This window comes from Nycticebus coucang, chromosome 11 (genome assembly GCF_027406575.1).
Source record: "Nycticebus coucang isolate mNycCou1 chromosome 11, mNycCou1.pri, whole genome shotgun sequence".
NCBI lineage: Eukaryota > Metazoa > Chordata > Mammalia > Primates > Lorisidae > Nycticebus > Nycticebus coucang.
In genome coordinates this window covers 28,661,649-28,675,308 of record NC_069790.1, presented here as the reverse complement: position 1 = coordinate 28,675,308, position 13,660 = coordinate 28,661,649, and positions in this window count along the sequence as shown.

The window sequence follows — 13,660 nt, the reverse complement described above, 5'->3', positions numbered from 1 at the left end:
AAAGAGCCTTCCAGATAAGATTTTGACCCTTTTCTTAGCATTTAGTACTGTTCCCAGTCTACACCCAACTGACCTTTACAGCTGGAGCTTATCTATTTATTGAAAGTATAACTTTTACCCATTTGGGTCTGTTTACTCACCTTTAACCTTTCTTACTCATTAGTACTTCTGGTCTTGTTTCTTTTGGCCCCTCCCCAGGACTAGAATTCCTGGTCCTCTAAGTCAGTGCTGTCCCATAAGTGGCCACAAAGCCATGATAGGTAGATTGGATTTTTCACTGATTTTTAATTTAATTTAGTTTGAATTTAAACACTAATACTTGAAAATCCAAAACTTTTTTTTTCTCTGTGAAATATCCTGTTAAGAATATGAAAGGACATGAGAGAGCAAGATGGCGGCTGAGTAACAGCTTCCTTGCATCTGGACACCATGAGCCTGGGGAGATAAGACTCCAGGCATCTCTGGCTGGTGGGATCTGCCTATAATCATACCTTTGAGGATACAGGGAGTCAGTGAGAGACTTCTGGACCCCAAGAGGAGGACATAAAAAATGGGAAACTGGCAAGTGGTCATGTGTGTTCATTCAGCCTAATCCCACCAACAGCTGTAAGTACAGTAGCAGCAGGACTGCAAACCGGAAAGGCCTTACCTGTGAAGTGTTTTGGTGTTTTTGGACTTGGCACTCAGTTGAACTACCTTGGGGAGAGCTTGAGCGTGAGTGCGGAGAACTTTGGGCATTGTCTAGGGCCCCAGACTGAGCCACTGAGCTGGACGGAGCTAATAGTGTTTGGCTGTGGGCCGCAGGGAACCATTTGGAGAGAACTGCCCCAGCAACATCCGCCCTCAGGGTTGCAGAACAAGGATCGGGTGGAAGCTAGTAACCTAGTGATTGAGCAGCCTAAAGGGGGGGACTGAGCCGCCTTACAGCCCTAACCCTCAGGGAAAGAGTGAGACCAGTTTTGGCACACCAGGTAAGTGGATAGCCACTTTAGCAGTGATTCCAGAGACAAGCACTTTCCTGAGAAAGCTTCTGCTTGGCAATTTTAGAAGTTTAAAGTGCCTTGTAAGAGGGCTGAAGAGAGATTTAGGGTGTCCACCCTGGGGGGTTTCAGAAATCAGTGGAGGCCTCCAGTAGTATCAGCACTGTGATTAACATCTCATACCCCAGAAGACCACCTGTTGCCCAGACAATATTCAACAAGGTATATGTACTGCTCTGTTTTTGGTTGTTGTTTTTTTTTTCTTTCTGCTCCTTTGTTTTTTGTTTATTTTGATGTTGTTGTTGTTTTGTTTTTTAATTTCAACCTTTCAAGTACAGATTTTTTCTTTCTCAATTTTGCTAGTTTAAATACAATTTACCATTGCTACCTTTTTCCATAATTAGAACTTCATTTTTGCTAGTGTTTCTCCCCCTATTATTTGGTTTTTCACCAAATTTTATCCTGTAAAGTTTTTGTTTGCTTCTTTTGGTTTGATTTATAGCATTTTTGTCTTTCATCTCTAATTGGTGGAGGTGGGTTACAGTGTAAAGAGCTACTGACCTCAAGGGTACCACCCAACAGGGCACCCCCAGAGGTTGGGGTATTATTAAGGTTGTGTCAAGATACCCTACTGTACACCTATATTGCTCTGTCTCCCTCTTTATGTGGCTCTCTTCTTTGTGTCAATATTTCTTTTACCCACGCCCTCTCCTTTCTCTACTTTCTTTTTGTTCTTTCCTTTTTCTTTCATCCCATCTTGCTCTTCAACCTTATCATCCTTCTGGTCCTGTACAAATAGAACTCATCGAAACCTTAGTCCACAGGCACGGGAACTTAAAGTGCAAGAGGAAGAGAAAGGAAAATTAGGGCAAGGAAACAGATAAAAGAAATCACTCATGAGGAATAATCAGCAGAAAACTCCAGGTAACATGAAGAACCAGTTCAGAACAACCCCTCCAAGGGACCACAAGGTAGCTACTGCAGAGGATTCCACCTATAAAGAAATGTTAGGGGGTGGCACCTGTGGCTCAAAGGAGTGGGTGCCAGCCCCATATGCTGGAGGTGGTGGGTTCAAACCAACCCAGCCCTGGACAAAAGCTGTAAAAAAAAAAAAAAAAAAAGAAATGTTAGGAATGACAGAAAGGGAATTTAGAATACACATGTTGAAAACAATGAAGGAAATGATGGAAACAATTAAGGAAACTTGCCGCACCCACGGCATATAGCCGTAGTGAGGCAGTGCTGTCCGCGTTACAGAACGACGGGAAGGTGGTTTGTGCTCCCCGGAGCTTTGTCCCCAGTTGCCCCCAGTATGCACAGCATCAGAAATGTTGCCTAGCATACTCAGTTACCCGCTTAAGTTTAAAGATTGTGGCATCTACTCATGTGTTTGTCATCCTGTACCAGAAGTCTGTTTGTTCTGATAAATTGTCAATATGTACTTTCCTAAGAATGAGCACAATGCACTACTAATCCAGATAGAGCACAGCCTTGTGAGCTGCTAAACTCAGTGGCACCAACAATGAGCACATAAAGATGTTTTCCCACCAGTGAGTTAAGACGATAAGCCCAAGGACATGAAATACAAATTATCTACATAAGTTACAAAGTCACTGAAACACATCCACCCACCATAAAGTCCTGTTCAGAACATCTTGTTTCACCAATTGTCACGCATAATAAAAATCAATAGGAAAAATAATACTTGTCAAGGAATTTACTCTAAATCAAAATTATAATTATTAATAACAATAAGATCAAATAGTAAATGTAGAATTAGTCAAGCATTAACGTAAAGAAGATGTCAAGCTGTTCTAAAAAGATAATAAGAAACTGAGATAGGAGAAAGCGGGCAGAGTTAACTAATAACCACCACCCTCCGGAAGCGGAACTTTAAAACATAACAATGCATGATAAATCACACTTGTAAACGCAAAGATAACCCGCGCACGTAAGCGGAAAGATTGCATTATGTAAGCTCTGTAAAAATGTATAAATACCAACATGTATACCCAATAAATTCACAGCTGCTTCCTTCATCACATACTATGTGGCAGTCTGTCATTTTTCCTGCGCCGACCTCTCAACTTTCCTCGTTCCTTCTCCCTGCACTCCCTCGGACTGAAACCCACCGACAGGGCGGTCCGTAGCAGGTGGCGCCCGAACAGGGACCTGAAGGACAGGTAATCTTCTCTCTCTTTCTTTCTTTTTCAAGGTTGAGGGCGGCTCTCACCAGGGAGCTGCAGTCCCGCCGGTAAAGGCTGACCGGTTAAGTGTGAGCAATCAGCAGGTACCATGGGGCACGAATTAACCAAGGAAGAAAAAAATCTTGAGTACTATGTTGCAACGTTTGTTGGCAAAGAACGGGTTCAATGTGTCCCTCAAACGGTTGGAGGAGCTTATACATTTTCTTATTAAGCAAGGTACGGAGGAGCCGTACCAAGACTTTATTTCAAGGCTGGAAGAAGCCATTAACAGAATGCTCCCCCCGTCTGAGGGCACATCACTGTTGCTCAAACAGTTAGAAGCATGCATAGATGCCTCACCAGCTATAGCCCAGGGTATGGCTTATGCTGCAGCAATGCAAGGACAGAAATTCAGCGCCTATGTTAAAAATACCTTCAATAAGGGAGGTAAGGGGCCGAGAGCTCCTATTAACACTTGCTATAATTGTGGCAAGCCAGGACATATGCAGAAGGACTGTAAACAGTCCCATGCCAATAAGCCGAGGGGGGAACCGCCCGGCTTATGCCCTCGCTGTAAGAAGGGCAAACACTGGAAAAATGAATGCAAATCAAAATTTCATAAGGATGGAACCCCCTTGAATGGCAAGGGTGACACTGATCCTGAGGATCAGGACGTACAGAGATCAAAAAACTAGTAAAAGGGGCATTCTCCCAGCCCAGACCCCAAGGGAGAGCAGGCTGTAGCTTGTAACACACAGCCTTTATCTACTTTAAATCCTCAAGCCCCTGAATTTACTATTCATGACCTTTCATGGGGCACTCCTGGAAGTGCAGGTTTAAAATTAGCAAGTGAAAAGAATGTCTTATTATCCAAATGGGACGGTGTTACTTTAATCCCCACTGCAGTAAAAGGGCAACTTTTGCCGGGGACAGTTAGAATTATTATTGGGAGAAGTTCAAATTATACTAAACATTTTGAAGTTATTCCAGGAGTAATTGATTCAGATACTCAAAGTACAATTAAAATAATGGTTAGAGCTTTAGTAGAAACAACGCAAATTCACAAAGGACAAAGAATAGCTCAATTATTATTATTACCATATGTCCCTTTACCTACACCATATTTAAAGACAACTAGGGGACAAAGTCAGTAGATTCATTCGGATTATATCACTCCACAGAAAGTACAGATAAGAAGAGACAAATTACAAACACTTAATGATTATCAAAAACTCTTAGGAGACATAAATTGGATTCGGCCTTATTTGAAAATTACTACGGGGACTCTCAGTCCTTTGTTTGCTATTTTGCAAGGAGACTCAGATCCACGGTCTCCAAGAATAATGACTAAAGAAGCTTTACAGACACTGAGGGTTGTGGAACAGACCATTCCAAGAAATAAAATTAAATGGCAAAGCATTTAAAGGGTTAATGGATACAGGAGCTGACAAAACCTGTATTGCAGCTTCTAAATGACCTCAGTCCTAGCCGGTTCAACAAACCGCTTCTTCTTTGATCAGACTTGGTTTAGCCGCAGAAGTTATGCAAAGTACAGCTTATCTCTCTTGGGAGTTTGAAAAAAAAACAGGTTTTATTCAACCATATGTATTGCCCTCTTTACCATTCACTCTATGGGACAAAAACCTCCTACATGTTATGGATTTAAAATTAGTCACTGCTGATCATTTAAATGACCAGCATTTTATATAAGGGCCACTACAGAAAATCATGCAGTTAAAATAACTTAGTTAACAAATAAAAGACCAGATGTCCTCATAACTTTGGGAAGAGGGTATGCTTGTATTTTTCCACAGGATGCGGAATCACCCATCTAGATTCCAGACCGACTGGTCAAGCCAGCTCCTTCGGAAAAGACAACGCAGAAGGAGACGCCAGCAGCTACTACAAGATCTCACCCGCCACTTGAAGAAAATGAAAGTACACTCGCCGATAGCAAACAAAACCACCGGACACATTTCCACTGACTCCAAGACGGCTGAAAAGACCCAGCGGGAAAAGAAGCTGAGGGCCCCCCTACCCTTCGTGGGGCGGGCCTGCCTCCCAAGTGTTACAGCCCCCAGACAGCAGCACTGACAGAATCCCAAGGGTGAGATTTAGAAACTTTATTATTGGCCCTTTACCACTAGTAATTTGTATAAATAAGAAAAATATTTTTACAAACTGAATCTTTATCAACGGATAAAATTCTTGCCTTTTAAACCTTCTAATTATCAGTTTAGCTGAGTGAATAAGTGACTTCATAGTAAACTAGGATCCTGTTTGGTGGAAAGTGAGTTTTTGAGAGTAAAAGAAATTAAACAGAAAGGAGAATGACATTGTGTAAAGAAAGAATCTTGTGTGATAAATTTTATCCTGAAACAGAATAGTTATGTAAGAAAGTAAAAGGCAGAACAAAAGTTCAAGAAAGTTTAGAATGTTTGTAGATGGTCTGTGCAGGTTAAATGAAACTCATAAAAGAAAATTTATGAAAGAATTTACATGTGATCCAGTTAACTATATATTTCCTTTAAAATCTTTAACTTGTAAAAATAACTAATTGTATTGCGTCCTTTAATATGCAACATGATAAACAAGTAAATGTTATGTTAATTGTAAAAAAAACCTTCATATGTAATGTTACCTGTAAATCTACAAGACAATCCATGATATGATAATGCAGCATTACAAGTGTTAGAAACACTTAATGAATTAATTAGGCCTAAGAGATTTGTAACAGCTTTAATTTTAAACATTACAACTTTAATTTCTATAATCACTACTTTTGCTGTAACTACTACAGCTTTAATGCAACAAATGCATACAACATACTATGTCAATACTCTTGACAATAATATAACTTTAACATTAATAACACAAGCTAATATAAATAATAAGCTTAAAACTAAATTAAATATGTTAAAAAAGAATAATCTTAACTTTAAGTCAAAACATTAAGTACATACAACAGAAACTACAAACAAAATGTCACTCAACATTTCAAGCCATTTACATTACACCTTTACCATATAATGTATCTAACTCATAGAACAAAGTACAAGCACATCTTCAAGTGTCTAGAGAGACAATAATATAACACATAATTTACACAACTTACAACAAAATATTACAACCATGAGTCAAGCTCATTTACCAATAACTTCTCTTAACACATTAACTCAATCTTTAACTAATGGATTTAAAACACTCAATCCTCTTAACTAGATCCAGTATATTGTGCTCATAACCATTATTAGTTATTTGTCATTTTGTGTTATGTTGTTGTTACCATGTCTCATACGGTGTCTGTTTTCCTCTATTATCTCTATACGCCAAGAAGTCTTTAAACTGCGGTTTAAAAACAAAAAAGGGGGAAATGCCGCACCCACGGCATATAGCCGTAGTGAGGCAGTGCTGTCCGCGTTACAGAACGACGGGAAGGTGGTTTGTGCTCCCCGGAGCTTTGCCCCCAGCTGCCCCCAGTATGCACAGCATCAGAAATGTTGCCTAGCATACTCAGTTACCCGCTTAAGTTTAAAGATTGTGGCATCTACTCATGTGTTTGTCATCCTGTACCAGAAGTCTGTTTGTTCTGATAAATTGTCAATATGTACTTTCCTAAGAATGAGCACAATGCACTACTAATCCAGATAGAGCACAGCCTTGTGAGCTGCTAAACTCAGTGGCACCAACAATGAGCACATAAAGATGTTTTCCCACCAGTGAGCTAAGACGATAAGCCCAAGGACATGAAATACAAATTATCTACATAAGTTACAAAGTCACTGAAACACATCCACCCACCATAAAGTCCTGTTCAGAACATCTTGTTTCACCAATTGTCACGCATAATAAAAATCAATAGGAAAAATAATACTTGTCAAGGAATTTACTCTAAATCAAAATTATAATTATCAATAACAATAAGATCAAATAGTAAATGTAGAATTAGTCAAGCATTAACGTAAAGAAGATGTCAAGCTGTTCTAAAAAGATAATAAGAAACTGAGATAGGAGAAAGCGGGCAGAGTTAACTAATAACCACCACCCTCCGGAAGCGGAACTTTAAAACATAACAATGCATGATAAATCACACTTGTAAACGCAAAGATAACCCGCGCACGTAAGCGGAAAGATTGCATTATGTAAGCTCTGTAAAAATGTATAAATACCAACATGTATACCCAATAAATTCACAGCTGCTTCCTTCATCACATACTATGTGGCAGTCTGTCATTTTTCCTGCGCCGACCTCTCAACTTTCCTCGTTCCTTCTCCCTGCACTCCCTCGGACTGAAACCCACCGACAGGGCGGTCCGTAGCAGAAACTGCTAATAAAGTGGAAAATAACCAAAAGGAAATCCAAAAACAGAATCAAATAAGAGATGAACGATATGAAGAATATAAAAAGGATATAGCAGAGCTGAAGGAACAGAAGCAGTCAATTAGGGAACTTAAAGATGCAATGGAAAGTATCAGCAACAGGTTAGACCATGCAGAAGAAAGAATTTCAGAGGTAGAAGACAAAGTTCTTAAGATAACTCAGATAGTAAAAGAGGCAGAAAAGAAGAGAGAGAAAGAAGAATGTTCACCGTCAGAATTATGGGACTTTATGAAGTGTTCTAGCATATGAGTATAGGAATCCCAGAAGGCAAAGAAGAATGCCCCAGAGGAATGGAAGCCACACTAGAGAATATTATAAATGAAAATTTCCCAAATATCACCAAAGATTCTGACACACTGCTTTCAGAGGGCTATCGGACCCCAGGTCGCCTCAACTCTAACCGAGCTTCTCCAAGACACATTATGATGAACCTGTCCAAAGTCAAGACAAAAAGAAAAGATTCTGCAAGCTGCCAGGAGTAAGCATCTAGTTGACCTACAGGGGCAAATCCATCATAGTGACCACAGACTTCTCTAATAAAACTTTCCAAGCCAGAAGACAATAGTCATCTACCTTTAATCTACTTAAACAGAATAATTTCCAGCCCAGAATTCTGTACCCTGCTACTCTAAGCTTAAAAATTGATGAAGAAATCAAATTATTTACGGATATACAAACATTGAGGAAATTCACCACAACAAGAACAGCTCTACAGGAAATACGTCAACCTGTTCTACACACCAACCACCACAATAGATCAGGAGAAAAGTAAGAACTCAGAAATTAAAGAACAGAACCTAAAATTCACACTGATGCAAAAGATAAAACTAAGCAATGGACTCTCACAAAATAACATGAATAGAATACTACCAAACTTATCAATTATTTCAATAAATGTTAATGGCTTCAATTCCCCTCTGAACAGACATAGATTGGCTGACGGGATTAAAAACACAAGCCATCCATTTGCTGTCTGCAAGAAACACACCTGGCATCAAAAGACAAATTAAAACTCCAAGTCAAGGGTTGTAAGACAATTTCTCAGGCACATGGAATTCAGAAGAAAAGAAGAGTTGCAATCTTATTTTTAGATACATGTGGATTTAAAGCAACTAAAGTCAAAAAAGACAAAGATGGTCACTTTGTGCTGGTCAAGAGAAAAATACAACAAGAAGACATTTCAAATCTAAATATTTATGCACCCAATTTAAATGCTCCCAGATTTTTGAAACAGACCTTACTCAGTCTGAGCAATATGATATCTGATAATACCATCATAACAGGGGACTTTAACACTCCACTTACAGAGCTGGACAGATATTCTAAACAGAAATTAAACAAAGATGTAACAGATTTAAATGAGACCCTAGAACAACTGTGCTTGATAGACGCATATAGAACGCTCCATCCCAAAGATAAAGAATATACATTCTTCTCATCACCCCAGGAAACATTCTCCAAAATTGACCATATCCTGGGACACAAAACAATCATCAACAGAATCAAAAGAATTGAAATTTTACCTTGTATCTTCTCAGACAATAAGGCACTAAAGGTGGAACTCAACTCTAAGAAAAATGCTCGACCCCACACAAAGGTATGGAAATTAAACAATCTTCTGTTGAATAACAGATGGGTGAAGGAAGAAATAAAACAGGAAATCATTACCTTCCTTGAGCATAACAACAATGAAGACACAAGCTACCAAAACCTGTGGGATACTGCAAAAGCAGTTTTGAGAGGAAAATTCATTTCTTTAGATGCCTACATTCGAAAAACAGAAAGAGAGCACATCAACAATCTCACAAGAGATCTTATGGAATTGGAAAAAGAAGAACAATCAAAGCGTAAACTCTGTAGAAGAAAAGAAATATCCAAAATCAAATCAGAGATCAATGAAATTGAAAACAAAAGAATCATTCAGAAAATGAATGAAACAAGGAGTTGGTTGTTTGAAAAAATAAATAAAATAGATAAACCATTGGCCAGACTAATGAGGAATAGAAAAGTAAAATCTCTAGTAACCTCAATCAGAAACAATAAAGGGGAAATAACAACTGATCCCACAGAGATACAAGAGATCATCTCTGAATACTACCAGAAACTCTATGCCCAGAAATTTGACAATGTGAAGGAAATGGATCAATATTTGGAATCACACCCTCTCCCTAGACTCAGCCAGGAAGAAATAGAGCTCCTGAACAGACCAACTTCAAGCACTGAGATCAAAGAAACAATAAAAAAGCTTCCAACCAAAAAATGCCCTGGTCCAGATGGCTTCACTCCAGAATTCTATCAAACCTTCAAGGAAGAGCTTATTCCTGTACTGCAGAAATTACTCCAAAAAATTGAGGAAGAAGGAATCTTCCCCAACACATTCTATGAAGCAAACATCACCCTGATACCAAAACCAGGAAAAGACCCAAACAAAAAGGAGAATTTCAGACCAATCTCACTCATGAATATAGATGGAAAAATTCTCAACAAAATCCTAGCCAATAGATTACAGCTTATCATCAAAAAAGTCATTCATCATGATCAAGTAGGCTTCATCCCAGGGATGAAAGGCTGGTTTAACATACGCAAGTCTATAAATGTTATCCACCATATTAACAGAGGCAAAAATAAAGATTACATGATCCTCTCAATAGATGCAGAAAAGGCATTTGATAAAATCCAGCATTCTTTTCTAATTAGAACACTGAAGTGTATAGGCATAGCTGGCACATTTCTAAAACTGATTGAAGCTATCTATGACAAACCCACAGCCAATATTTTACTGAATGGAGTAAAACTGAAAGCTTTTCCTCTTAGAACTGGAACCAGACAAGGTTGTCCTCTGTCACCTTTACTATTCAACGTAGTGCTGGAAGTTCTAGCCAATACAATTAGGCAAGACAAGGAAATAAAGGGAATCCAAATGGGAGCAGAGGAGGTCAAACTCTCCCTCTTTGCTGACAACATGATCTTATACTTAGAGAACCCCAAAGACTCAACCACAAGACTCCTAGAAGTCATCAAAAAATACAGTAATGTTTCAGGATATAAAATCAATGTCCACAAGTCAGTAGCCTTTGTGTACGCCAATAACAGTCAAGATGAGAAGCTAATTAAGGACACAACTTCCTTCACCATAGTTTCAAAGAAAATGAAATACCTAGGAATATACCTAACGAAGGAGGTGAAGGACCTCTATAAGGAAAACTATGAAATCCTCAGAAAGGAAATAGCAGAGGATATTAACAAATGGAAGAACATACCATGCTCATGGATGGGAAGAATCAACATTGTTAAAATGTCTATACTTCCCAAAGCAATCTACCTATTCAATGCCATTCCTATCAAAATACCAACATCGTACTTTCAAGATTTGGAAAAAATGATTCTGCGTTTTGTATGGAACCGGAAAAAACCCCGTATAGCTAAGGCAGTTCTTTGTAACAAAAATAAAGCTGGGGGCATCAGCATACCAGATTTTAGTCTGTACTACAAAGCCATAGTGTCAAGACAGCATGGTACTGGCACAAAAACAGAGACATAAGACACTTGGAATCAAATTGAAAACCAGAAATGAAACTAACATTTTACAACCATCTAATCTTCGATAAACCAAACAAGAACTTACCTTGGGGGAAGGACTCCCTATTCAATAAATGGTGTTGGGAGAACTGGATGTCTACATGTAAAAGACTGAAACTGGACCCACACCTTTCCCCACTCACAAAAATTGATTCAAGATGTATAAAGGAGTTAAATTTAAGGCATGAAACCATAAAAATCCTCAAAGAAAGCATAGGAAAAACACTGGAAGATATTGGCCTGGGGAAAGACTTCATGAAGACTGCCATGGCAATTGCAACAACAACAAAAATAAACAAATGGGACTTCATTAAACTGAAAAGCTTCTGTACAGCTAAGGAGACAATAACCAAAGCAAAGAGACAACCTACACAATGGGAAAGGATATTTGCATATTTTCAATCAGACAAAAGCTTGATAACTAGGATCTATAGAGAACTCAAATTAATCCACATGAGAAAAGCCAACAATCCCATATATCAATGGGCAAGAGACATGAATAGAACTTTCTCTAAAGACAACAGACGAATGGCTAAGAAACACATGAAAAAATGTTCATCATCTCTATATATTAGAGAAATGCAAATCAAAACAACCCTGAGACATCATCTAACCCCAGTGAGAATGGCCCACATCACAAAATCTCAAAACTGCAGATGCTGGATTGGATGTGGAGAGAAGGGAACACTTTTACACTGCTGGTGGGACTGCAAACTAGTACAACCTTTCTGGAAGGAAGTATGGAGAAACCTCAAAGCACTCAAGCTAGACCTCCCATTTGATCCTGCAATCCCATTAATCCTTTTATCATAAGGACACTTGTACTAGCCTGTTTATTGCAGCTCAATTTACAAGCACCAAAATGTGGAAACAGCCTAAATGCCCACCAACCCAGGAATGGATTAACAAGCTGTGGTATATGTATACCATGGAACAGTATTCAGCCATTAAAAAAAATGGAGACTTTACATCCTTTGTATTAACCTGGATGGAAGTGGAAGACATTATTCTTAGTAAAGCATGACAAGAATGGAGAAGCATGAATCCTATGTACTCAATTTTGATATGAGGACAATTAATGACAATTATGGTTATGGGGGGAACAGAAAGAGGGAAGGGGGGGTGGGGCCTTGGTGTGTGTCACACTTTACGGGGGCAAGACATGATTGGAAGAGGGACTTTGCCTAACAATTGCAATCAGTGTAACCTGGCTTATTGTACCCTCAATGAATCCCCAACAATAAAAAAAAAAGAGAGAGAGAAAAAAAAGGAGAAAAAAAATAAATAAATGGTGTTGGGAGAAGTGAATATGCACATGTAAAAGACTGAAACTGGACCCACACCTTTCCCCACTCACAAAAATTGATTCGAGATGGATAAAGAACTTAAATTTCAGGCATGAAACAATAAAAATCCTCAAAGAAAGCATTGGAAAAAAACTGAAAGATATTGGCCAGTGGAAAAGTTCATGAAGAAGACTGCCATGGCAATTGCAACAACAACAACAATAAAAACAAATGGGACTTCATTAAACTGAAAAGCTTCTGTACAGCTAAGGAGACAACAACAAAAGCAAAGAGACAACCTACACAATGGGAAAGCACATTTGCATATTTTGAATCAGACGAAAGCTTGATAATTAGGATCTATAGAGAACTCAAATTAATCCACATGAAAAAAGCCAACAATCCCATATATCAATGGGCAAGAGACATGAATAGAACCTTTTCTAAAGAAGACAGATGAATGGCTAACAAACATATGAAAAAATGCTCACCATCCCTATATATTAGAGAAATGCAAATCAAAACCACCCTGAGGTACCATCTAACCCCAGTGAGAATGGCCCACATCACAAAATCTCAAAACTGCAGATGCTGGCATGGATGTGGAGAGAAGGGAACACTTTTACACTGCTGGTGGGACTGCAAACTAGTACAACCTTTCTGGAAGGAAGTATGGAGAAACCTCCAAGCACTTAAGCTAGACCTCCCATTTGATTCTGCAATCCCATTACTGGACATCTGCCCAGAAGGAAAAAAATCCTTTTATCATAAGGACACTTGTACTAGACTGTTTACTGCAGCTCAATTTACAATTGCCAAAATGTGGAAACAGCCTAAATGCCCACCAACCCAGGAATGGATTAACAAGCTGTGGTATATGTATACCATGGAATACTATTCAGCTATTTAAAAAAATGGAGACTTGGGGCGGCGCCTGTGGCTCAGTTTGTGCGGCGCTGGCCCCATATTCTGAGGGTGGCGGGTTCGGACCCAGCCCCGGCCAAACTGCAACAGAAAAATAGCTGGGCGTTGTGGTGCACGCCTGTAGTCCCAGCTGCTCGGGAGGCCGAGGCAAGAGAATCATGTAAGCCCAAGAGTTAGAGGTTGCTGTGAGCCATGTGACACAAAGGCACCACACGACACTCTACCCGAGGGCGGTACAGTGAGACTCTGTCTCTACAAAAAAAAAAAAAAAAATGGAGACTTTACATCCTTTGTATTAACCTGGATGGAAGTGGAAGACATTAT